The 25,773-nt window shown below is 51.5% G+C and overlaps 1 protein-coding gene across 1 annotated transcript in view; it reads right to left on the bottom strand.

Annotated features, from left to right (window-relative positions):
* SLC25A22 (solute carrier family 25 member 22) overlaps positions 1 to 17,554 on the bottom strand; it is a 53,021-nt gene extending 35,467 nt beyond the window's left edge. Inside the window, exon 1 of the mRNA XM_074918162.1 lies at positions 17,445 to 17,554. The gene's annotated coding sequence lies outside the window, so the exon portion shown is untranslated. The remainder of the gene's footprint in view (positions 1 to 17,444) is intronic.
* Between the last annotated feature and the right edge of the window lie 8,219 nt (positions 17,555 to 25,773).

Below are 25,773 nucleotides of genomic sequence, written 5' to 3'. Positions count from 1 at the left end.
GGCAGAAGCCCCGGGCTGCAGATGCAAACTCACCTGCCTTGTGGTCAGCGGCCGACTGTCCCTGTACGACACTGGGCTTTGAAAGAGCCAAGCCCAGGGCAGGTCCTCCCCTGGCCTCAGGTGAAAGAAGGCCAAAGTCCCAGCGGGGAGGTGCCACACCACCTGCCTGCACCATTGGCTGCTCGCACCCCCGTGGGGACAGACTCAGTGGCACTGCGCCCACTCAACTTGCAAGTCGGCAGAGATGCTGAGCCCCAGCACGCAGGGCCCTTGCTCCTCCTTCCCAACAGCCCCCACAAAAGCCCTCGGCTCCTGAAGCCCCTTCCGTCCTCCATGACTTACCTCTGCCTTGTGTGGTTTCCCTCCCACTGGCTGCTCGGGATGGGTGTCCCCCCACACCCTCCTACCTACCGCCTACCTACCGCCAAGAAAGTTTTCACTTCGAATGTGCGCTGGCAATCAGGCTTGGCACCCTTGTAAAACAGCAGGCAAACTTTGCCTCCACACTCCTTGTAAACTGGGCTCGGTCTGCAAAGCCTTAACTTCTCCACGCTGTGAGACCTTATGATGACAGAAGAATAACTCAAAAATATCTCCATCATGCCACAAAGAAACAGGCAAGTTCCTCGGCAGTACGGGACAGTCTCCAGGCTGAGGGCATGTTAGAGAGGTGTTTGACTTCACAAACACAGGTGGTGGCAGTATAGATTTACCTGGAGCCCATGGGGGAGGGGGAACAAAGAGGATCAGAACTCCTGACTGGCAGCAAAAGCTCCTGAGGTCTCATTCCAGCTCCGTTGCCAGCTTGTCCTTTACCTTCAGACAGGATTTCCAACCACAACTGGCAGACCGAGGAACACCTTGCTCCCATGACAACATTTCAGTTTAGGAAAAAAACAAGCCATGAACAAAAATAGTCCAACATCTTAACAGAGGCATTTGCCCACCACATCCTTCACCCATCTGGACCAGTATAGTTACCCATAACGTTGTGACAGGAGAGGAGCCACAACAGGGCCACGGTGGAAGTGTCACCAGGGACAATCCTGCAAGCCTCTGGGACTACAGCAGTGTCCTATATTCTGATACCGCATGCACAGTGTTGCAACTGTCCTCTCCCCCAGGATTTATCTGAGAACACAGGAATTTCAGAGACATCATTTACATTCACACAAGGGTAGTCAAGAAGACAAAACAGAGACAGCAGAGACCAGCCTTGGAAATGCAGCCACCTCCACCACTCTCCAAGGAGGAAGAGGGCTCAGCACTCAAGAGCTTCTTTTGAGCTGGTCCAACCAACCCTCTTATCTCAGGGACAAAAGTGCCACCATGTGCTGGAGGCAGCTCTCTCTTTCTCCAGGTTTGCCTGCTGGTCTGTCACCAGGGCCACCTCGAAGCAAAGCAAAAGGGTTACCAAAGACACCAGACAGACACTTTACCCCCTCTGCCTGCCTGGACACACTGGGAAAAGCCAGCCCGTGACTCCAAAGCAAGAATCAGAGTGAGTGGAGCAGCAGGTATTACTGGAAAGGAAGGGGATAAAAGAGCAGGGAAGGAGGTGGGGATCCTCCTGCCTCTGGGCAGTAGAAGCAGGAGGAATACACCCAGTTTTCCCATGCTCTCCCCTCTGGGCTCTGGAACCTGCTGGAAGCAACAGCCTTCCCCCCTACTTCCAGTACAGCGACATGCAGTTTTGTCTGCTTTGTTGAGAAACCTTAAGCACTAAGTCAAGACAACAAGTATCTTCTGTTACCTCTGTGAGAGCTAGGCTTGGAAAAAGGCCTCTAAAAGACACTGTGAGCTGCAAGAGAAGTGTGCCTTCCTGACCTGGAGAGCTTCTCCAGTCCAAACAACCTGCTTAGATTAGTGCAGAAGCTGTTTGCCCTACTGCTTAACAGGGGGAGTCGCATGGAGACCTCTCCTTGCACCAGCATGATCTCTCTCCCAGATGAATCTCCTACCCCTCTACTCCAGGACAGCTCAGGAAAGGGAGTTCAGTTCATAGGTCCTACCACCAGGTCACACTCCAGTTACCAGAGCATATCTGACTTGGGCCGGGCAGAAAGCAAAGCACAACTGCCCAGTGCCAAGCCATCTGCATTCAAGTCAGGCAGAAAGACCTGAGGAGCAGGCCTGTGCCGATCTGCAACAAACGCCAGATACACCCTTCAGCTTTGCATGTCTTAGGAAACTGCCAGAGTTCACACTCACCAAGAAGCTGGGCTTGGGTATCAGCACTGCAGCACACCAAGAGGCCCCTGCGCAGATCTGGGACCTGTTACTTCAGGGGCTGCACGGACCTTCAGTCAAGGACAGCTCCTGTACAGGAGGTTTTGCAGCTACACTGCAAGATGGGATGAGCAAGGACAGCTGTTAGAAGTGACTCACCCAGGGCTCACACGACAAGTCTTGCTGTCAAGGACATCAGGGCTGCCAAGCTGAAGGACCCAGAGGGAAGGTTTCAGCAGGACAAATGAGCCAGCAGTCACCTCACTGAGAACACATAGCAGAGTCCTGCTCCATACGAACAACACACTAAAACACTCTCGTAAGGCAGTAACTGCAGTGCCTTCCCTCATGGGAGAGAAAGACAACAGGCCTAAAAGTGCTCACAGCACCCCTGGCAAGACTGAGGAGAGCAAAGGAAACCCATGGGAGCTGTTGGCGCTCTTCCCATCTCAACCTGCCTCCTCTCTGCATTCTCAAAAAGGCAACTGAGTCTAGTGGATGAGCCTCAAGAGACCCGGCTCCTCTGCTCTGCACAAATGCCACATCAAGAATGCTACAGCCCTGCTCCCCTCTCATTCTTCAGAACACTTAACAATAAAAGCAACAAACCTTCAAATTATGGACAACTACTCATGCTTAAAGGCAAACTCAGTCTTGGTTCTCCGTACAGAAACACGGACCAAGATGTGTAGGAGCCAGATGGCCAAAAACCCTTTCCATGCATCTCTTCCAATAAAATCTTCAGTGATGCAGTGATACAAGGTCAGAGCATAGCCATAGCAGGAATTCAGGCTCAGCATTTTGCTTGAAAATAGTGGTGGGCTCCAGCTCTTGGTCTGTAGAGACCCGCAAGCCTCAGCACCAATTCAAAGGGATCTGTAAAAAGTAGCTACAGAACAACTACTCCATATGCAAACACAACAAACTATGTATGTGTGGCAACTTCTACAGAAAATGATTATTTAAATTAAGTTCATAATGGCCTACATTATTTTGCAGCTGAAGAGCTAACAGTGGAAGCACAAGCTAACTGACAGACAGTAAAATTTCCCACATATGATCATGCTGGTGTATAAGCAAGTTTGCAGCTTGAACACCTTTGGACAAAATAAGTGGGTGCTTCGTGCCAGTGATGCCTCTTTTCAAGTTCCAAACCATGTGGTCACATGTTGAACCAGTGTGATTCTAACTTTTTAAAGCCACCTTCCTCTGGATCAGTTCTCCATACTAGTTTTCATGAAATTAGAGCTTCAGAGACATGCAGCGTCAGCGGGAGAAAGAGGACAGCTTCACAAAGTTAGAGTCTGGCAGATGGGAGACAGAGCTGGGAAAACAAACAAGAACTTACATACAGCATTTCTTCAATAATCTGTGGTGGTCAAGAAAAGGCAGAGCCCACTGACGGTGACAGACAAACCTTTTGTTCTGGAAGGACTTACCACTGAGAAACTAAACGGTGCAAATCCCTCACTTGTGTGCTCTAAGAGACCAGCAGAGTAGAAAAAAAGGTTACCCCCTTCCAATTTAAAATAATCACCATGTACAAAGCTGTAATTAAAAACAACCAGCCAAGAAGCCCAAGGGAAAGCAAGGGTTAGATTCTAGCTCAGTCAGTAGAAATGAGGCAGTGCTGAGCTGAGGTCCTGCCGCGTGAAAGGGACAATTCGCTCCCACCAGCAACAAAACCAGGGCCCCTGGCTCTCAGCAGACTGGTCTCCTCTGAAAGAAAAGGGCATCAGTGGCCCTGCTGGGAGGAATAAGCATTTTTTCAGGTCAAATTGCAGCAGTACCTCATCAGAGCAACACCCAAACACGCACAGAGCTGTTCCTTAAGGTGCATCCTCTCGGGACCGTGCCAGCTGGCTGCAGCAAACCCGAGGCTGCAGAGGGGAAGGATACGGGTTGTTATCGACATTGGGATGGGCTGCCCAGGGAGGTGGTGGAGTCCCCATCCCTAGAGGGGTTTAAGAGCAGGGTCGACTTAGCACTTAGGGATATGCTGTAGTTGGGAACTGTCAGTGTTAGGTCAATGGTTGGACTGGATGATCTTCAAGGTCTTTTCCAACTTAGACGATTCTGTGGGATTCTGTGTGACTGACAGCGCCACTCAGTGCTGCTGAGAGCTGGCAGTCCTGCCTCAGGGCTAGCATGGGGCACACAGCACGGACCATGCAGTTGAAGGCCTCCAGGGCCCTGATGGTGGCCCACGAGCTGGAGAGCTTGGTGGCAGCTGTGTCAAGGACCAACTGTTATGGATGACCGCCGCTTTTGTGTCACAAGATGAGTAAGGTTTTTCTCAGAACACTGCAAGCAGCCCTATAAAAGGTTTTTTCTCCTTGAAAGGAAAGGGGAAATACAAACTCTTCTTCTTTAGAGAAGAAAGAAAACCAATCCACAAATCCAAGTTTATTTCCCCTACATTGCATTCCTTCAGGCAGATGCTGAACAAGATGAGAGCCAAAACTAGCCCCAACTTTAGCTATGCCAGGGCTATAAATTAAGCTCCAACCCTCCCAGCCCAGCAGCCAGCAAGGGGCCTGCCAAGAGAGCTCTGACACACGGGTGCTCCCCCACAGCACAGTGTGGGGGAAGACCAATGGAGCCATTGGGTTAAACTCCACCACGTCAAGGCTGCTCCTCCCTTCTCCAGACTCATCCAAGACAGTGAACAGAGAGAAGAGAGAGGGGAACAAAAATCCTCACTGAATAAAAAAGCTGGCCTTGAAAATGCCCCATTTTGGTGTGTGCCAAGCAGTCCACAGCTCTGAGCCAGCGGGCTGCTCTGATCCTGCACGGAAAGCCTCCTACCCACCAAGACAAGCAGTGTCCCTTCCTGCCCCTGAAGCAGTGAAAGGAAAAAAAAAAAAAAAAAACCAAACAGGAGAGAAAAAATAAAATAAAAACAAAATCACCACCTCCACCCAGCATCTGAGGTACCCCAGCACCCACTTCTCTTCCCACAGACTTTTTCCCCCCCCCCCTGCAATGCACCCATACCACCAGTACCACATACACCACCACAGCTCCTCACCCCACTAACCACTCACGGCACCTTCATCCAAGCACTGGGCTATCCTGGGAACGGGCTCTAAGGAAGGAGAAACAAATTTATCTACTCCAACCTGCAGACAGACTCGTGTGCATCCCCTGTCACTCCACAGAGATCTCGGAGACTTTTATTTTTCTGCTGCAGACCCCAGGAGGACCAGGTCCTCAGCTGATGCAAGCTAGAAGAGCTCATCATCTCTGCTGGAGCCTGGGTACTTGGTCCCCCGCCAGCTGCAGTGAGAGGGCACATTATTACAAGCACATGCACACTTCTTTCCAATTTCATGAGGTTTCCTTGCCCATCTGCCCGCAACAGCCTCATCTTCTCAATGATGCTCCTGCACAAGCTCATGACGACTGGGAACAGTTCAGGCCTCAAGAGCCCAAGCTTACTTGGCAAGGGGGAGAAATAGCAAATGAGAAAAGTAAAAAGAGGGAGGGGGAGCAGGCAGAATACCTGCATCTCACCTCAACAACTACTTGCAGAAAACCCAACCAAAACTGCGCAAGCACATCAGCTGCTTTCCAGCACCACTCTTCCTGCCTTTCCTTCCAGCTCATGCTCACCGAAAAGAGTGTGGCTTGTGATTACTGCAGGAAGGGGAAGAAGAGAAGAAATGCAGGAAGCCTCCTTTGCATGCGTAGTGATCTTGGCTGAAAAGAGCCCCCAAAAAGCTTAACTCACTAGTTTCAGAAGTGGTGCAGGACCTTACCTTCCCACATGCAGAACTACAGGAGCAGAAACACACACCACCATCCTTGACTTGCAGGCTGCATCATTGCAGGGTGGTGGAGCACAAACTGGCACTCACCCCCATAACCTGAGTCTTCTGAAAAAAAAAAACAAACAACCAAAAAAACTGGTGGCACACATCCTGGCTGTGTTGCACAGGACCTAGCTAAGCTCTGCACATGGAAGACCCAGACCTGCAAAAGAGACTGAGGACCATAGCACTGCAGAGAATGAAATTGCTTGCAATTATTTTTTGTCCTTTCACGAGAACCTTGGCTTTCACAGTCTCAGTTATGAGCAGCTCCAGAATACACCAGCCACCTCCTCTGCCCCAGGATTCACCGAGGGTAAATGCAGCAGACAATGAAGCAAAATTCCTGAGTATCCAGTTCATAACCTGACTGGAGCAGAGTTCAAGCACCAGTTGCTAAAGTTTACTTCTGTATATTTCTGCCTCCCAGTCCATGCCATACCATGTGGATTCATTCTGTAGATCCTTTTCTACAGACAGCGTAGAGCATAGGAAATATCCAGGGCTGGCTGTTCAGCTAATGTGCACTGAAAGCTTCTTTCAGTCTACTGCGCCTGCTGCTAATTCCCTTCACAGCTCTGCTCATTAATAAAAATACAACACAATAAAAGAGAACCGCACACATACACACCTTGCCCAAATTCCCTCCATACTGGCTGATCCTGAGTCACCACCAGTGATTAACTGTTGCCATGCGCTGAGGAGGACACGGTTATTAAATTAATAGGGGCTGCTTAACCTGGCTACAAATATACATGAGTTCTTTGTGCCTTAGTGAGCTAATAAGGCATGTGCTAATTACATTAATTCAAACAACCCAGCGTGTCCTGAGGGCAAAGGCAGAGAAGGGTGCAGCAAACCCAGGCTCTTTCATAAAAGCTGTGCGAGAGCGGGAGGTACTTGCCTTGACACGGCTTTTGGAGGAGCAGCCCGGGAGCACTGCGGCTCGCACCCCACCGCCTAGTTAGCGTGCGAAATGCCTCGCTCAGCCCTCGGCGCAACGACAGGCACGGGGTCCCCTCTCCAAAGGGCCAGCTCGCTTGTCTCTTCCTACCTCCGTGGCCCATCGCAAGCCTCGGGCTGACACCCTGCTGCCACGGGACCGTGAGCGTGGGGCCCTGCAGCAGCCCCTTTCCCGCAGGGACCGCGTGGCACCAGCGCCCTCCAGCCCCGCTGCAGCCCCGGGGCGGCAAGGCCCCCAGCATCCTGCCACACGCTGCTCCTCACGCCGGCCTCTCGCCTCCACGTCCCCGAAGGCAGCCGGGGACAGCTTGGCCGGACAGGCAGCACACGGAAACTTCAGCGTTAGCTCAACCAAGTTCAGCGATCCCAACCGGCTCCCTAAACCCTGGCACCGGGGCAGGCGGGCGGGACAGCGTGCACCTCCCGCCTCAAAACAGGAGCGGGGCCTTCAGAAACGGGAAGGGGAAGGGACAGACTGTGGCAGGAAGAAGCAAAAGGACAGCAAGAAAGAAAGACACGCAATCCCAGCAAGGTTCAGATATGCTCAGAGAAGAGCCTCACATCTCTCCAGGCCAAGAGTCACCAGATCCCTCACCTCCGCCAGCCCTGGGCAGGAGCCTTCCTCGGCATCAGCTGTGCTCACCCTCAGGGTGTCTGCTAGGCCCCGCCACCACCTCTCGGCATGCCAGGGAGGGAGAGGAAGAGGAAGACGAGAGGAAGTCGGTGGTATTTCTTTGCATCTCCAAAGACACGTGCTCACGCAGTGCTTTCTGAAGCATGCGCTTGTTCCTGTGAACACTGGGGGACTGTGCCAGAGCACAGCAAAGGTGGGGGGGTCCCCTCTGTTCCCACTTCTTCCTGTAGAGCGTGCACCTGGCAGTACATAGGGCCATCCCAGGGAGGCCTGAAAAGCAACCACCTTTCTCTAGCAGCACTGATTCTGCCATGTGAACTGCAGGGTGGTTTTTAAAGACACGACATTGACTCTTCCCCTCCAAAAGAGGATCTGCAATCAGGCACCAGGTGAAACACAGGGCTGTGGAAGGGCAGTACAACACAGTTCGTCCTGCACAAAGAGGTACTGGGACAGGCTCGATGCAGTCTTGACAGTGGGTTGGCAGAGAAAATGCAAGTATCTTCATGAAGGAAACCATACTGGGGATTTTCAACCCCTAGAAAGTACATCTCTCAAGCCATGTGATTCTCTTTTCCAGCAGGGGCTGTGGTTACTCAACCACTAGTCCAGCATAACTTCAGGCTACTGCCAAAAAGGAGGGAGCTCTTCCTTCCCGCAGCAACTAGAGGATCTCATTTCAGACCAAGCCTATTCCCAGGTCAGTGCATAGCTGTGAACACACAAATGCTTGTGCCAACACAAAAAAAAAAAAAAAAAAAAAAAAAAAGAGGCAGGAGTGAGAAGCAGGGTTGACACTTTCAGCAGCAGCCTGCCTGCCTGGAAAAAAAAATGAGACAATAAACAACAATAAAACAGAACAAGAATCCCTCCAGGGAAGCCTGGGAGATAACGGCTTCTGGACCCTGAACAAAATCGTTTAAAAACCCTAGAAATCCAGAGCCCTGTGGGGCTGTACATCAACTGATAGCTGTCACTTGGAGACCCACAAGGGACTGCAAGAGCCTGGCTGGTACAGCACTGTGTCCAGCAACACCCCCACCCTGCCCCTGCAGCAAAGCCACAGTGTCCCCAGAGTGCCAGCTGCCAATGTTGGTGCCAACACCAAAATATCAGAGGGTAACGGAACAGGACCCCAAGGTCTGAAAGGACATAAGCCCTCCTGTGTCACCCTTAGGCTCCACCTAAGGCAAGGGGACAGAGCAGCATCAAGCAGGAGCCACCATGTAAGCATGCAAACACTGGTGTACAGCCTGCAAGCTCAGCTGCTCACCAGAGCCCAGACTGTATTTCAGGTGCCTTTTGTAGAAGAGAAGAGACAGGATAACAAAAGGACATCTCCCAGCCGCCCAAACACTGTGCTACAGCAGGTAGAGGCCTTTCCGAAGAAGGAAGCTTCTCTCATTACTTCCCACTGCTGAAGGTAGAATTTGACTAGTACACCAGCAGAAATGCCAGTTAAATGTCAGGTTAATCCATATTCCTTGCCTCTCAGCCACAGGATACAGGGCACTGCTGCTGCCAGTCCCTTTGCTGTGGAAGTACATGAACATACCTGCTTCACTCCTGCATCACAAACAGCATTTCTCTCCTCCCACCTCAGCTGTTTGCTTACACCAAAGCTGTTCAGATCACAGCAAAATGGCTCCTTGTTAAAGGCACCTCAGCGGCCCTACACAGGTCATGTTGCTCCTAGAGAGGTTAACAGCCAGGGAAACTCATAGGCACGCTGTGACAAGTGGAGGAATTGTCAAAGGGACTGTAACCACCACCTGACAGCTCAGGATTCTGTAGCATCATCCATCCACCAGCTCCCTGTTCACCCAGAGTGCTGTGAATCAGCAGGCTGCAAAGCAGGCAAGGCGTTCCCAGCATGAAGACAATATATTTAGGAGGCCATGGGCAAATGAAAACACATGCAGTCCTGCTTGCCTAAACAGAGCAGAAGGTAACACGAGAAAGGAGAAAGAGTGAGAAGAAGAAAGAGAAGTCAAACTTAGAAAGTCATTCTCTGGATATTCAATGTCTTATCTGGCTACTCCATACGGGCAGTGCGATGCTGCTACCTGCTAGATATATCCACAAGAATTTACCTGACACATTAAGCATCCTCAGTAAAGCAATTCATCTTGCATTGCTTAAGACCTCTTTTCAGAAAGTTAAAAAAAAAAATTAAAAAAACACCACACCTGAAGCACACCTCACAGCCCTGCTCTACCTACCAACCAACACTGCTTCACCAAGGAGTGTGTGGCAGAACGCAAACAGCATTAGACACGACAAACTGTCATGACAGTGAGCAGCGGAGCAGGTGCTTGGGAGAGTAACAGTGGTTTGGCAACACGGGAACCAGACACACCACTCTGCTCCAGAGGTCCTCGGACAAGGAATTCTGGGCTCCAATCCACAATCCCCATCAGAGCCAGCCATGGCTACTGATTGGGAACGTGCCTGCCCCATGGCAGAGCCCACACGAGAGGTGACACAGCACTCTGCTGCTGCCACAGGTGATGTCAGGACCCCAGGTCTGGTGCCAGCTGGGGAAACCATGCTCTCCTTCCCCTGCAAGAGCAGTAACCTCATCAGAGGAGAGGGGAGGTTGGCCACAGCAGCCAGCTCTGCCAGAGCTCACCTGGGTCCCTGACCATGACGTGTAAACCTGCTCTCATCCCACATCCTCTGAGGCTATCAGCAAGTTTCTCAGCTCACGTACACGTAAGGTGTGTCCAAACAGCACGTGCCTGTTGCCATGGCTGATGCGTTTGCTTCCAGCTCCGGACCACCTCACTTTGCACCTCCCCAGCTCCAAGTAGTGCAGCAGTGCGAGAGACAACCTCACCTGCGCGTCACGGAGGCTCACAACCTGTGCGGCAGCTCCACAGCCTCTCTCCCATCACCTGAGCCCGCACCTCTGCAAACCAGCCAGGGCTCACCTCCACCAGAACAGCCCAGCAAGCAGGCCCAGCAGAACCTCACCGCAGGGGAAGCTGGAGCTCACTCCACACCAGGGACCTGGCAGAGCCGCAGCGACTGAGTCAGCAGCGCGCAGATGCCTCCCAAGCACGTAGAGGCTGCGGGAGCAGCCTGCTCAGCCTCCCCAGGAGCGTGCTGGCAGGCAGCACACCCCACGGCACACTCGGGCACGCGCCCACACACAGCTCAGCAGCGGCCAGGCATTTCTTCCCTCCTTTCCAAAGCCAAATTCAGACCATCTGTTGAAGTATTTCTGCAAAATCATCCCTCTTTCAGGAAGGGCCGGGGGCTGAGTTTAGCTGTTTATATAGCGTCTGGCATTTCTGTAGTGCTTATCACTTCAGTATCCAAGCTATTTCCCTTCAAGCTCTCCATTAGTTTTGAAGAACCAAAGCGAGGCACCAGTAGATCTGCACTCTAAGTTTCTGGAAAAGAAAAAAAGGGGCATCAAAAAGACAACAGCTGCTCAGGTCATGCACGCATTTAGCTGCTAATGAAGTGAGCAGGACAGTTCAGGGGAAGGGGGTCAGGCCCACACAATGTGGTTTATGTCCTTTAAAAGAACTACTACCCTTAAAAACAGTCTTCATAAACAACAGCTGCTCCCAAGGGATGAGATGAACCAACAAGTGCTCCTGTTGCCGTACAGAGAAGAGCTCAGCTTACCCAGGGCATGGTAAAGGGAAGCTATCCCCATCCTTGAGAAAGCCAACACAAAATGAAAAAAGGAAAATGAAGCACCCAGAAGGAGAGACCATTTACTACATCAGATCATACTTTCTGCAACAGCTGCCACTGCTATTGCACACAAGTGGCAAAACCCTTGAAGTGCTGCTGCCCCTGTTTGATTGTAGGGGACAGGGTCAGAGAGACACTTTACTGCTTATCCAAGGTCATGCTCTGAATCTGTGGCAAAGGAGAAAGCAGTACCCAAATTCACAGCTAGCCCCTGACATAGCCTGCTCCTAGAACATGCTTCCTTCTATTTTCTCTTTTTTATAAACCTGTAACTATCACAGAGCCAAGAGCACAGCACTGAACAGGGCATCGAACAAGCTCCCAGCCTGCACGTGGCCTTGGAGAAGGGTTTCCATCCCACCCTACCCAGCAGGCAACAGGGAACTGCCCTTGTCTGCTCCACCAAGGCGCACAGGCAGCACACCCCCCGAAGGCAGCAGGGGGTCAGACACCGCAGTGACAAGGACATAGTACTCAGCAGCAACAGAAATGACAGAACCACTGGTCCAGACTAAGCACACCACATTCTACCGCCTCCTTCCACACGTTTATCCACACAAAGCTGGAGCTTGCCCTGGCTGGAAGCTTTCACATCAGACAGCACAGGCCCTTGTTGAAGCAGAAAGGACTCACCAGAAGCTGCGGCTGAATTCAGAAATGAAGGATCACAGCTACTGAACTGGCTTCTGGCCTGATCCAAATGAAGAGCTCATCTGCACAGCACCTCTCTCCTACCTAAGTGACTTGCCGAATGTCCCGTATCTATGTTCTCTAATTAAAAAAGCACAGACCTCTCTTCCCAAAGGTCGCCTCCAAGACAGTCACACAGTGCAGCAGTACCACTGTCCTGTCTAAGAGGGGAAGTTTTCCTTCTCATTCCCATTATTGTTGGACTAGGTGATCTTCAAGGTCTTTTCCAACCTAGATGATCCTGTGATTCCCTGTCCCCACTTTGTCCACAAAGCTCCTCACAGCTGGGACAGCCTTTTAAACAGAGAGCATGAGCCCCAGTCACAGAGCCAAACTCCAGGTGAGGCATGCACAGTCCTTTGATGAGACTTCAGTCATCTCCAGCTGCTCAAATTCATGCCATTCTGTGAAACTCAGCTAAATTAAAATCTACCTCCCTCTTCTTTTCCTGGGCCTGCAGCATTTATCCAGAGGTCAGGAAAAAAAAAAAAAATCCAGACAGCTCTCCTGACAAGCTACCCACCCTCATCAGCATCAAAGGAAGGGGCAGGGCACAGGGAGGTTTGACAAGACGTAGCTACCCACCCACAACAGCACCACCAAAATGGGAACAAGAAGTGGTTATGAAAAGGTTTAACAAAATAAACGTAAGACAGCATTCCCGTGAGCAGCTCACCACAGGCTGCATTAAGATCAACAGAAACCCCACAAATAAAATAAATAGCATCCCATCACATTTCTCCTGACACAGAACAAGCATTGCTGCTCGAGTGCCTTTCCCTTCACCAAGAAAATAGTCACCATGTGGGCAGTCCTCCTAGGACAGCAAGTATTCAAAGTTTTTATATTTACAGATGTGCAAGATAAACTGTCAGACAAAAATCCAAACCACCCAGAGTGGCAAGGTCTTTCCATTGGGTTTGTCTGGGGCTTTGTCTTGTTTTCTAAAGCTTCTGTACCCCCTGTTACTTTATCTTCACAACTGGAACTACCCAGCAATCAATACTGCAAGGTTAAAGCAACACCCAGCTTTGCATTGGAAAGCTCAATTCACCTCCTCCTTCCCGCTATCTAGGCGCTGGAAAGCAAACAGAAGAGGACAGCAAGAAATCATTTATCTGCTGTTAGGATTAGTTGGAGCAACACAGTGTTAGCTCTAGCAACCTGCCGTGCTGTTAGCTGGGGATGGCCAAATGACGCTCCCCACTCTAGGCAGGCACAGGCCAGAGGGCTCAGCCATGTGGAAAAAAAGCTGCATCAAGTCACAGCACCTGGGAAGCTGAAACACACTGTCCTGTTAGACCTCAGGCACCTCCTCAGCAGGGGAGAAGAGGTGCTTGCAGTCACATCCCACTGCCTTACTGCAGACAGACAAGGCAAGCAGCTCCAGCAAAGACATTTAGAGAAACACACAACAAAACAAACCATATAAGATATGTTCAAAAGTAAAAAAAATAAAAACCAACGCACTGGCTCACATTGGCAGCATCCGTAGCTCATTTGCCATGATAAGTAGTTGATAATTCCAACTCTCCTAACTTTCTGGTAGTGCAGACGTTTGGGTATTTCTAAAAAAGCCCAGATGTGCAAACACTGGCATCAAAGCAGGCTTCTGCATTTTCTGAAAACATGGTTAAGGATTTAGGCATGCACAGATGTAAAGGGAGTAATAACTGGTCCTTATGTACCTGCAGTAGCAGAAGGCAGATGCCATGACTGGGCAGATCCCTCCCCATCCTGCACTGCTGCCGTTGAAGGAGCACCACAGGCACTTGTACTTACACAGTATTGCAGAGTTAGAGAGAGGAACAGAGGCAGCTAGGAGGCAAGTGTGTCCAACTGGAAGCCTAACAGGACGTTAACAAACTCGTAAGAAGTGACAGGCTGAAGAGGCTGTGTGCCCAGGCTCTTCCTGTAGCTCGAGGGCTCCCACATGATGTCCCAACCTCAGCTGGTGCAAACCAAATTTGCTCGATGCCTCTGCCAGAGCTACATCAACTGACTGCAGTCAAGGGCCAAGGTGCACAGCTCTGGGACACCACTGACCTGCCAGCAGCCGTGCAGAAACTTCATTCTGGGGAAGAAATAAAACAACAACCAAACAAAACAACAGGGGAAAAAAAAAACCAACACTGAAAAAGGACAGCCAGGAACCAGGCAGACTTAGGAAAAAGGCCTCTATGTTCTGAAACAGCCTAGAAAAAAGGAAACTGCAGAAACTCCTTTCACAGGGCATTACTACTGTAATATACATGAACTGCAGCACTCAGGATCACAAACTCATTTGTCCCAGCTATTCCAAACACGGTTTGGTTACACATCATCCCCTCAGCGCAGGATCTCCTAATAACCGAACAAAAATATTTTGTATTTTCCCCACCCTTTCCCTTCCCCCCTGGGGCCTGGTTCAAAAAGTTCTTTTATGTCATTCTGGCAGCACAATATGAATTTAGGCAGATAGAAACAGCCCATCAAGAGATACACCCTACACAGGGCATCTTGCTGCCACTGGAAAGTTGGCAGTGCAAAACATTTGCAGTTCCCTGCCCCTGAGTGAGCCCAGGAATCAAGTGACAAAAGAAAGCATCCTGCTGGAACAAGGCAGACATGCTGCAGGACAGCACCAAGGAACACGAGTCGATCCATGGCTACATTCAACACTGCTAAACTTTTCTTCTCACCACACAAGCCTTTCACCTCCCAAATTTCACAAGGACATACCACCTTCCAGCAGTTACTGTGAATTTGGCAATTGCCTTCTAGAGCATTTTATTTCCACAGCAGGGTGAAAGAGAATCCAGGGGCTTGCCAACATCTGTAAAACAAGTAATCCTGGGTTTAGCAGCAAACCCAAAGCCCAGCCCTTTGGAGGGCCAGAGATGGAGACCACGCAGCCTTACACCACACCTAGGCACTCCCTGCCAAGGGAAAAAGAGCAACTCATCAGTCACTCCTCTTACAGCCTCCTGGCCGCAGATAAAACCAGATAAAACCCAGAGTGCCGGGGACAATTAACTATTTTCACAGCACTGCACTGTCATCACATGCTGCAACAGGGGTGTTCCCTAGATTGAGCTTTACCCCTCACAGAAAAGCTGTTAGGAGAATCTGCAAAACTGGGCCACTGGTTGGGGACACTGGATCTTAGATGTATTTTACTCTAGCTAAACACAACACAACATCTTCCCACCTAAAACCACTCCTGCCTTACTCCAGGAGATCTCTCCCTCCTATTATTTCACAATTCCCAGCATGACAACAGTTATGCAAGAACAACTGTAGGGGCACATGAAATGCTTACAGCTCCTAAGTGAGACCTTCCCCATTTTAACACCCTCATAAGAGCACAGCTCCAAATCCTCACGGCTCTCAGGCTTCGAGGCATACCAAATCCCCGGCACTCCATCTCAATCCCTTCTCTCCAACACACCTTTGCCCCGCTAGAGACCTACAACACAAAAAAAACCCCTACAAAAACGTGATGCACAAGCAAGCAGGGAGGCTGGTTCCATGTGTATGTGCTGCTGTCACCTCGGCCAGCCAAGTAGATATTCCCCGTCTTGCCCAGCAATCTAAATCTTGGCAGGGAAAGGGGAGCAAATGGCCCTGACAGGCTGTCAGTGATTTCTACCTCCTAGTAACTTAATACAGCACACTGCCCCTTCTTAAAACAGCAGCAGGAGTAACTTCTAGGGCCCTGGCATCTTAGTAAGGCATTAACAAGATTGCTGGGCATCAAACAACACCGCAGACTTTCCTTCAGAGCGGTGCCGGGCTCCAATTTACAACACAGATTTGCTCCCTGTTCCAACTCGGTCATCCATCTCTGCCGCTGATCAGCATCGCCCTCAAAACAAATGCGCCTTCAAAACACAATTACTACAACGGGCACTCAGTGAACCAATGAGCCCAAGGGCACAGCACCAGGAGAAAAACTGCACCTGTGTAAATGACAAGTAGTAGCATACAGTTAAAAATCCTACAGGTAAGATGTCCAAAGGGGTAAATCCTTATTAAACACTCATGTTTATTTTCTGGTGAAGGGGTTAGAGTAACTCCTCCTATTAATCTTCATCTATACCTTTATCTGTAACAGCTTGGAAAGCAAAACACAAGCTGAGCACAAGACAACAAGCACCATCCGAGTCCCACACAATATATTGTTATCAGCCGAGTACCACTCTAGTTTGATTGCCTTTTGCTTGCCACTGCCAAGAATTGAGATCTTGAGAGGCAAAGCCACAGTAGTGACTTGCAGTGATCAGAATCACTGCAGATACAGTCCCAGCAGCAGCAGCCATGCCACAAGAGGTCAGATCCTAACGGCATCAAGGCTCTCGGAGATGAACACACTATGGTAAAAAACACCCAGTCTTTGACTGTAAACACCTAATATCTAAAAGGTATTAGAACAAATAAACATAGCTGGGATCCTGCTCTGACATTTGTTACACTGGCAAGGTACAGAAGCTAAAAGCTGAGAAGCCCTGCAGGAGAGAGGCCTGGGGCACTACTACACCCTCTCTCAGCAGTAGTAGCCCGGCAGCTCCGGAGGGTGCATCGAGAGGATACTCGGGGTCCAATTCCCAGGGTGACCTTGAGGAAATCCCACAGCCTATCCACGTTTTCACGTTCCCCATCCACGGGAAGGAAGAGCACAATAACCTTGACTTACCTCAAAAAGGCGCAGATCTGGCTTAGGAGAGCCTGGAAGGTGCTTGGAGAGGCTTAGAAGCAGGACCCTGCCCTGCGACTGGGGTGGACAGAGGCTGCAATCCTACAAATCACCCCAGAAATCAGAAGCCCCGGAGGAACACGGAAATCGCTTTCGATCTAAAAAGCAGCAGCTCCGGGGCACTAAAGGGCACGGCTGAAACCGCACATGTGTCACCCACAGTTTCGCCGGCGCGGGCCGGGAGAGGAGGGGTGAGGCCGCTGCAGCCCCCAACGCCCGGCAAGGGCAACCCAGCACCGTCCTCGGGGCCGTCCTCCCCCCAGGCTCGGCTCTGACACACGGGCACCCGCGCCCCGGCCCCAAACTGGGGCAGAGGGACCCCCAGGGCTGAGGAGAGTGGCTGGGGGGAGGAGGGCCGAGAGGGCTCACGACCCCCGGGCTGAAGGGGGTACACGGGGGGGCCAGGGGAGCCCGCAGCCCCCGGGGTGAAGGGGGTGCATGGGGCGGCAGGGCCGCCGGCGGGGCGAGGGGCCGGCCCGCCCCCCGGGGACCAGGGGTGCGGGAAGGCGGCCCGGCACAGCCCGGAGGTAATGGGCCGGGGCAAGAGCCGGAGGGGCCGGTGCAGGCAGGGCCCGGCCGGGGGACGCGAGCCGCAGCCCGGCGGCAGGAGGGGTGCCCGCAGCCCGGCGGCGCCTCCCGAGGGCCGGGCGGCGGCCGCACCCGCACTTACCGGTCCGGTGCTGCGGCGGTTCCCGCCGGGGCCGGAGGCCGGTGCGGCGCGGGGTGCGGAGCTCCTCGGCGCGGCGCGGCCCGGCCCGGCCCGGCTCAGCTCAGCTCTGCCCCCTCCGGCCGCGCTCGGCGAAGGAAAAGCCGCCGCCGGGCCCTCCCCGCCGGGGCGGCCGCCGCGTCGCCATGACAACGCGGGCCGGGGCGGCCGGGCCTCGCCGCGGCCTCCCCGGGCCCGCAGCGTCCCCAGGGGAGCGGCTGTCCCCCCTCGGGGGACGGGGTGTCCCGCCGTGCCCGGAGCCCTGCCCGCCCCTCCGACAGCAAAGCGCCCTGGCCCCGCCGCGGGGCGCCTCCCTCACCCCGCCCGTCAGCCATCTTGCAGCCACCTGGCGGGGCGGCACACGGCGGGAGCAACGAGCGACAGTGGGGGGGAAACAACAAATCTGCCTTTCCCGACAAAGTAAAGACCAAGCCGGCTGCGGTCAGATGGGCCACCGTGCCGCCTGCTGTCCCGCTGGAAGGGCCGCTGGCGAGCATCGCTCTTGGGTTTACTGTGGTTTCAGGAGTGTCACAGGCCCAAGTCCTCACACAAAAACATCCACGGAGACGGTTTCAGTGGGCTCTGGAAACTTAAGCAAGAAAGTGAGGCGGACAGCAGTAGCCAGCCACATCTCTGTGCGTCCTGGGATGGCCATGGGTGTGACACCACCAAGGAGAGGGGGAAAGATCTCCCCGGGGAATACATCTGTCAGGCCACCCCTCGCCGCTGACCGCACCGGGCGCTACACGGTATCGGATGCAGCAAGCGCGGGGTTACCCGCTCTGCACCAAAGCACGAATACACAGCCTGTGCCATGGATCGGAGAGGATCAGAGACGGGCAGCTATGGGCTGGTCGTGTGTCAGGCTAAGGGGGACATTGCACACACGGGAGAAGTGGCAATTACATGGAGTCACGAGGAACAGCCCAGAAACAGCAGAGTTTCTGGAAAACAAGAGGAGCTTGTTATCACCTGTCACCCAAAGAGAGAAGAAGATGTAAACCAGAGGTCAGTGAAGCATCAGAAGCCAATGCTGATGAGTTGGGTGTAGGTGAAAAAGGGAGCTTGTGCAGTTTTCAGCCTGGGCTGGGCAAAGCATGAAAAGATAACAGCACAGGAGGTGACAAAGCTCACTCAAGAAAGGTGGTGCCTGACCAAGGAAGAAGACTTGTGCACCATGGCTGGTTTTTGGGTGTGTATTGGATGGACATCCGTTACAGGAGCAAAACACAAGTGCTGTGGGCCACTGTCATAGTCTGTCCAACCCTGCAGCCTTGTTCCACCATGTTCTTGGGAAAGCACTGGCAGGCACTGACACGGGGCTCCTCCAGTTTGGGGAACAGGGAAACAGGGTTCAGGGGAGCTGCAGTTATCCCCTCCCATTTCTCAGCTGCAAAACTCCTTCCCACCTCTTCCCTGGTGGTGGCAGGTCCCTGCTCTGCCCTGTTCTGCAAAGGCTTTGGTGGGTTTCACTGCACTGTGCCAACTCAAAAGCTGAACTGAACCTGGTGTGGACTGAGGGGGATAGATTTTACTGTTTAAAATAATCATCTCATAGATGTGCTGGTAGGACAGTACTGTTCCCGGCAAAGAAGAGGTTAATGCTGTCCAGCTTTGCACTGAGTTTTAAGAGGACTGCAATCACCCGTTTTTATTTTTGGCTCTGCTGCCTAAAAACAACTGCTCTTTGTAACCTGCATGGCACTAAGGACCCATTTCTTCCGGCAGCCTTTAAGAGAGGGGATGAAAAAAAAGCAGAAGAAGAAAGTTTGCATTCAGCGAGTGCCAGGTTGTCAAGGTTTCCTCTGCTCTCAGACAATTTTTTTCTTCTGACAAGGGAGATTTAAAATCGTTTGATAGAAAGCAGAGCTTCAAAAGCAGCAGTGTCTGCATCTGATACAAGGTGAAGGGCAGAGCTCTGGGCCTCCTGTATGAGGCAACATCGTCATCATGATGGCACACATGGGAGCATTATACCAGGTTTGTGTTCGGCTTGTCACAAAGCTCCCCCTGCACAAGTCTCAAAGTCCTGCGCTGCTTTCAGCCCCACTGCCAGAGAGGCCGTGGGCTGGTTTAGCCCTGCCAAGGACACGGGTCAAGTTCAGTCTGCTGGCAAAGAAAGAGGCTTTCACGAGGTCGTATTTTTCACCTTCCTTCCCCATTTGCATTGCTTTCCGTTTTAATAAATCACAGAGTGGCAGTGAAATCCCCAAGTGCTTAAAAAAGCCAAATGAGGTGAGTTTGGTCACTGCTCCCTTGGCCTGGTGGCCATCCTGGATGTGATTATCAGAGCACTGGTAGACTATTTAACTGATAAAGATTGAAGAGGCAGTAACATAATTAGCATTGGTCAACATTGTTTTCTGGAAAAATCAATCTTAACTGAGCCTGATCTTGTTCTCCACTGGGACCATGGGATGGGTTGCCAAAGGTAACAGCACAGAGGTGGTTGCATTTGACTGCTGAGAGTACAGCCAAACAGTCTGAAAACTAACAGATTCACAGCTGGCTGTCGTCTTGGAAGTTGAGAATCACCCAGAAACCACTGACCCAGCAGGTCTGGTTTCATTTTCTGTGCACACACTTGACATTACATTGAGAGGGGATGTGGGTGCAGCCGGAGAGTGAAGGGGATGCAGGAAGGGGACAGCTCTACCCAGCTCTGTTGTCCCTGAGAGCTCAAGGCTGTAAGACCACACAGGTGAAAGAGCATACATGGTCTGTCTGTCGTCTCTGGCCACTTCTTGAAAGGAGGCTGCAGGCATCTTCTTAGTAGCTATTTGATTCAAACACCTAGCAAGTAGTGGGAGGAAAGTCCCTGATGCTCAAGGCACACAAGTGTTCCTCAATTCTCACAAGCAAAATCTCCAGCCACTTTTCTCCAACAAAAGTGGGGAAATCAAGGCTCGGCAATGTTAGCCTCTGTAAAAAAGCATGCATAAAGCTTTCAGGCTTCCATCACTGATCATCAAGAAGCCAAAAAGACGTAACAGTAGAATTTTCTTCCTTTGTAAGTGAGTTTTAGAGCTGCAGGGCTGACCCTGTGTGCTGAGCTGGCTCACATGGCCCAGCTCCCGCAACACGCCTCACAGGGCTGGCAACCTCCAGTGAGCACCAGCATCTCGCCGTGCCTAGCACCATGGGGTCCAGCCGGAGGGCGTGCCTGTCCACAGCGTGTCCCCCAGCAGCAGTGTCCTGGCTGCTTTGGCAGCCAAGGCAGGCTCTCACGCTCAGCGGAGAACACGCGGCAAAGCGATCTCATGCCCTGTGCGCTTATCTCCTGGATAAAACAGCAAGGCACTTTTGTTTATTGAGTGCCGATGAATGGCGCTGTCTTGGCTGCGAGATTGGCCTCCAGATCCCACTCCAGGCCCAGCTGCTGGCACGGAGCCTGCTGCTGCAGCTGCCTATTGCCACAGGAGCCTTTTGGCAGGGTTTACCCCCTCATCCCAGGGAGGAATTGCCCCACAGCATCCCACCATCCACATCTGCCCCCATGAAGAGGTGTCATTGGATTTATGGGGCATTGCAGGACAGGGAACATCACTTTCCCTGGGGTGTGAGGCAGAGCAATGCCAAATGGTGCCATTTGCTCCAGGATTTTACAGTTGTGCTGCGTTTGTGTGTGTGGCAAAGGTTTCTGGTAGCAAGGGAGGGGGCTACGGTGGTGGCACCATGTGAGAAGCTTCTTAAGGGTCCCCCAGCTCCAACTGGGACCTGGCTCTGCATGAAGGCGAGGCCAGTTAGCTGCACCTCTGCCAAATGAATTTAAGAAGAGGAATCTGTGGGGAGGAGTTGGAGTTGTGAGGAGGAGTTGCAATATCTGTGTGAACACCGAGGTCAGTGGAAAGAAGGAGGAGAAAGGGGGAGGTGTGCTGGAGCAGAGACTCCCCTCTATCCTGTGGTGAGAGGGCAGGGTTGCCCCCTGCACCCATGGGGGGCACTGGGGGAGCAGAGACCAATTTACGGGCTGGGGAGGACCCCACACTAGGACAGGTGACTGTGCCCAGAGAAGGCCAGGACTCTGTGGAAAAAGGAGCCCCCGTTGTTGTAGTTTGGTGCTGAGAGGACTGCAGCACACTGGGGTGACCCACACTGGAGTAGCTAGGGAAATGCTGCAGCCCATGGGAGGGACTCATGTTAGAGAGAGTTTGTGGAGGACTGTCTGCCGTGAGAGGGGAACCACGAGGCAGCAGGGGAAGAATGCAAGGAGTTCCCCCCACCCTGAGGAGGAAGCGGCGGCAGGACTGACCGCACCCCCCATTCACCGCCCCACTGGACTGCTGGAGGGGAGGAGGTAGAGATACTGGGAGCAGAGCTGAGCTCAGGAGGAAGGGAGGGGTGGGGGAAGGTGTTTTTAATATGTGGTAATGCTTCTCACTGTCCTACTCTGTCTGTTAAGTGTTGGTGTTAGTGTCTGTATTAAATTTATGCTCTTTCTTCTTCACTTAACGAGTGTGCCTTTTGCCCATGATGATAACGGGTGAGTCATCCCTGTCCTTACCTTGATTCCCAAGCCTTTTGCTTTTCTCATTCTCAGCATTGGGGAAGAAGGGAGGAGTGAGCAGCTGTGTGGTGCTCAGTTTTTCTCAGCTCAAACCATGACAGCAAGTGTTCCCCACTCTCCACAGCTCATTAGTTCATCTGCTCTTCCAGCACCAGCAAACAACCAAGGGAAATCTGTGGCTGCATTAACCCACTTTGCTGTTTCTCAGGGGCAGAAAGGTGAGATGGCTCCACCCCACCAGGCCAGAGGGTGAAGTGGACACTGAGGACACTGCCATCCTGCCATGGGTGAAAATGAAACAGCCTGACCCGCAGGGAGAGCCATGGCTTCCCGGGCTCACTGCCTCGCCAAGCGCGGCCGCCAGCTCCTTCAGGGCGGTGTTATTCTGGGACCCCAAAAAGCTGATGGATCAACTTGTGACTGCCTCTGCCCTCCAGCCATTGTCAATGCACAGCAGTTGTCACAAAATAGCCTGTTTAAGCAGCAGGATCTTCTTTTTCCTGCCCAGGCTGTGACAAATTCATCTGTTAAGACATTTTTGAGGGGGAGACATTGTGTTTTATTGCTTCTCTCAGTGCACCAGGATGAAAACCTCACCGGGATTGTCACTCAGCCTTATGCTCCTGCAGCACCTGAAGGATGTGCCAGGCCCCAGGAGCCAGTAACCTGCAGTTTTAGGAGGGAGCAGCTACAACCAGCATCACCACCAGTGCTTGTTTGCAGCTCTGGTCTCGGGGAGAAGTTAATAATCACAAGGATTTCCTTTTTCTCCAACCTGGAGGGATGAAAACCAAAAACATTTGTCCTGAGCCATTGCTGCTTCCAGAGGGAGCAAAATCCTCTGAGGTCTGAGCTGAAGAAGCAGCAAGGTGAAGATTCATACCTAAACTCATGTCATCCCCCAAGCTATCCTGTTACCACCTCCCTCAGCCAGCTCTTCTGTCCTACTTCTCACTGTAATCTAAAGCTTCTCTTCATCAGTGCAACAAAGCATAATTAGAAGCCTAACAACCCATGTTCATCAGCCAGGTCCCTTCCTCACACAGCAGGGAGAGATGGGCATCTCCACAGGGGCTGCAGGCACCTCTGCATGAGCCCCAGTCTGTCCTGGACACACAGATTTGCTGTTTCTTAAACCTGGGGATGCTAAACACCTCCAAAAGACCCAGTCTGGCCCGTGGCAGAGACCTGGCAGAACCAGCATGCCTGGGACACACATCTGGGGCTACTCAGATCACCACATATTGCCACCTCCTGTTCATACCCAAAGCTCTGAGCTCTTGGTGCTTGGAGCCATCCCACAGGTGGACCTGCAGCACCCTGGTACCGTTTTTTAATCAAGAAAAAAGATTTTCTGCATTAGGATGGAAGAAAACTCAAAAATTTCTTAAGCTATTTGTGTTTTTATTAGAAATACCAAGGTTTACCCTTGCTGGTTCAAGGCTGACGGGGTGGTGAAAGCCTGGAAGCTTACAGCAGGTTGAGCAACTACAAGATGAGGACTACTAGCTTGCTGCTTTCCCAGGTCACTCACTAAATGTCTGCAGACAGCATCCCTCAAGCTCTCCCATCCCGTTAGCTAAATCAGACCTGTTCAACTTCTCCGTGATGTGTGAGGCTGTCCCCTATCCCCTGTGACCTCCCCTGTATTCCCCGGTGGCCTTGCAGGGCCTGCCCCACGATGTGGCCCCACCTGGAGACCTTTGTGTGCCCAGCCAGGAGGTGCCTGGAGATACCTCCAGCTGCAGTGAGAACAAGACAAAGTTTTCAAGCTTAACATGTCCAGGGTAGAAATCCCGTCTCTCACTTTGGGCAGTGCTGCCTGATTTACTCTGGGTCACCACTGAAATCCTCAATCCAGGAGTGGAGCTCGGCTGCGTGGCTCCGAGGAGGGTCCCAGCAAACAGCCACCTCCGACGCATGCAAGTCTTGGTTCCCCGGTCCTCTGACCCCCGCTTCCCACCCATGGTCTCCCCTTATCCACAGGGCAGCTTCAGCAGAAGCAAGACTTGCAACCCCCTTGCCTGTCTAGAGAAAGCAAGTAGAGGTGTCTGATCTGCCTCCTCTGCCTGCTTTATTTCTCCCCATGCTCTGCTGTTGCTGGTTTACTAATCTGTCTGGGAAAGACAGCCCTGGCCTCTCCTTCCATGTGGGAACGCATTCAACTTTCTGTATTTGTTTACTTTTTAGAGGATCTTTTTCCCACCAATTTAACCAATTACTTTCTGAATACAACATTTATAGTTTGGACTCAAACATCTCGCAGCAATGACTCAGCGTTAGAACTACGCTCAGTGAGGAAAAAAAGTACCTCCTTTTGCTTATTTGCAGGTGGATGATGTCGGTTTATTTCATTTGGTGCCACCTAGTTGAGAAACAGTGGATGGCAACCATCTATTCAGAGTCTTCATCCTTTCCCAGACGATGTAATACTCTGCTCTACGAAGAAATAAAGATACTCTGTATTACTCGTGTATGAGCATCCTTCCTGCTCCTTGCACATTTTCCAGTTCCACTATCTCCTTTCTGGAAAAGACAAGAACTGCACTGGTGTTCAATGAACAAACCAAGCAGAAGAATCTTAGTCCCCGCCTCCCAAAGCAACCTTCTGCATGGCTTCAGCCTGCAGACCTACTGCGAGGCAGGAAGGGTAGAGACTAAATTTTCCACTGTCATGGTGCCTACCTGCTTTCTACATTTCCCAGTCACCGAGTTCCTTCAAAGTAGCTGAGAGCTGGAACAAGCATCAAACTCTCCTTGTGGATATTCAAGCCACACAGATTTACAGACAAACAGTGCTTTAAGAACATGCAGTTTATTCCTGTGGAGTTCAGGAAATGGACACACACTTAATTGTAGCAAAAGCTGTTTTCTTTAATTTAACAGCATAAAACTGATAAGCACAGTGAGATCACCCTGGGCTGGTGCACCAGTGTCTGAAAACAGCCCCACATCCTTCCCAGTGAAAGCTGCTCATGGCTTTAATGGCTGAAAACAGGCTGGGATGCTCCTTTGGGGAGAAAACAGTGAATTTAAAGACCATCAGATTTCCTTCCCCTTTTAAAAGCAACAGCAGCATGATACTGTCAAGTATGGACACTGTAGAGTACCAAACAGCAGGAAACCTTATCGGTTGGCAGGGTATCTTCTAATACTCCCTCAGTTTTGTATCAAACTAGGTACCAGCCCAGTCCTCAACATACCACAGGTATCTCCGTCCCCTTACCAGAGCAATCCTGTGGATGTGCTGAATTTTACAGTATTGTTGTCCAGTCACAGTAAACAGACAAATGGAGCACAGCCCCTGTGGGCTCCCTCCGACCTTCCTATTTCCTTCAGGTCTTTTCCTGAGAATTATATAGCATTTTACTGCCTGAACCATGTAAACAGTTTAACCTGCTGCAGGATATAGTCAGGCTTTGCCTTGTGTTTTTTATAGAATTAATAAACTGATTTGAGCTTTTCCTAGGCTTTCATTTCTCACAAATTTATTAATCTTTGCAGGAGCTGGAAGCATCTTACCTGAATCTGTCTCCTGGCAGCTAGAGGACTGTCGTGGTTAGCAGATCCTAGAAATGGAGGGTGTTATGTGAGAAACACACTGTTCACCTCCAAGGCCACTTGGTCATGCTGCTGGAGATCTGCAAGTTTATGAAGTAGAAAAGGGTTTAATTATGCGAGTGAAAGGGGTATAGATGTTACAGACAAAAAAAAGAGGAGAAAAAATGTTTCCATTCCCAAACAATTTCTCCCTTTGTTTTTAAATTTGTTTGTAAGGAGGCTTTT

Source organism: Athene noctua, chromosome 14 (genome assembly GCF_965140245.1).
Source record: "Athene noctua chromosome 14, bAthNoc1.hap1.1, whole genome shotgun sequence".
Taxonomy (NCBI): Eukaryota; Metazoa; Chordata; class Aves; order Strigiformes; family Strigidae; genus Athene; species Athene noctua.
The sequence above is the reverse complement of the archived record's forward strand: the minus strand, read 5'-3'. Positions and strand labels throughout refer to the sequence as shown.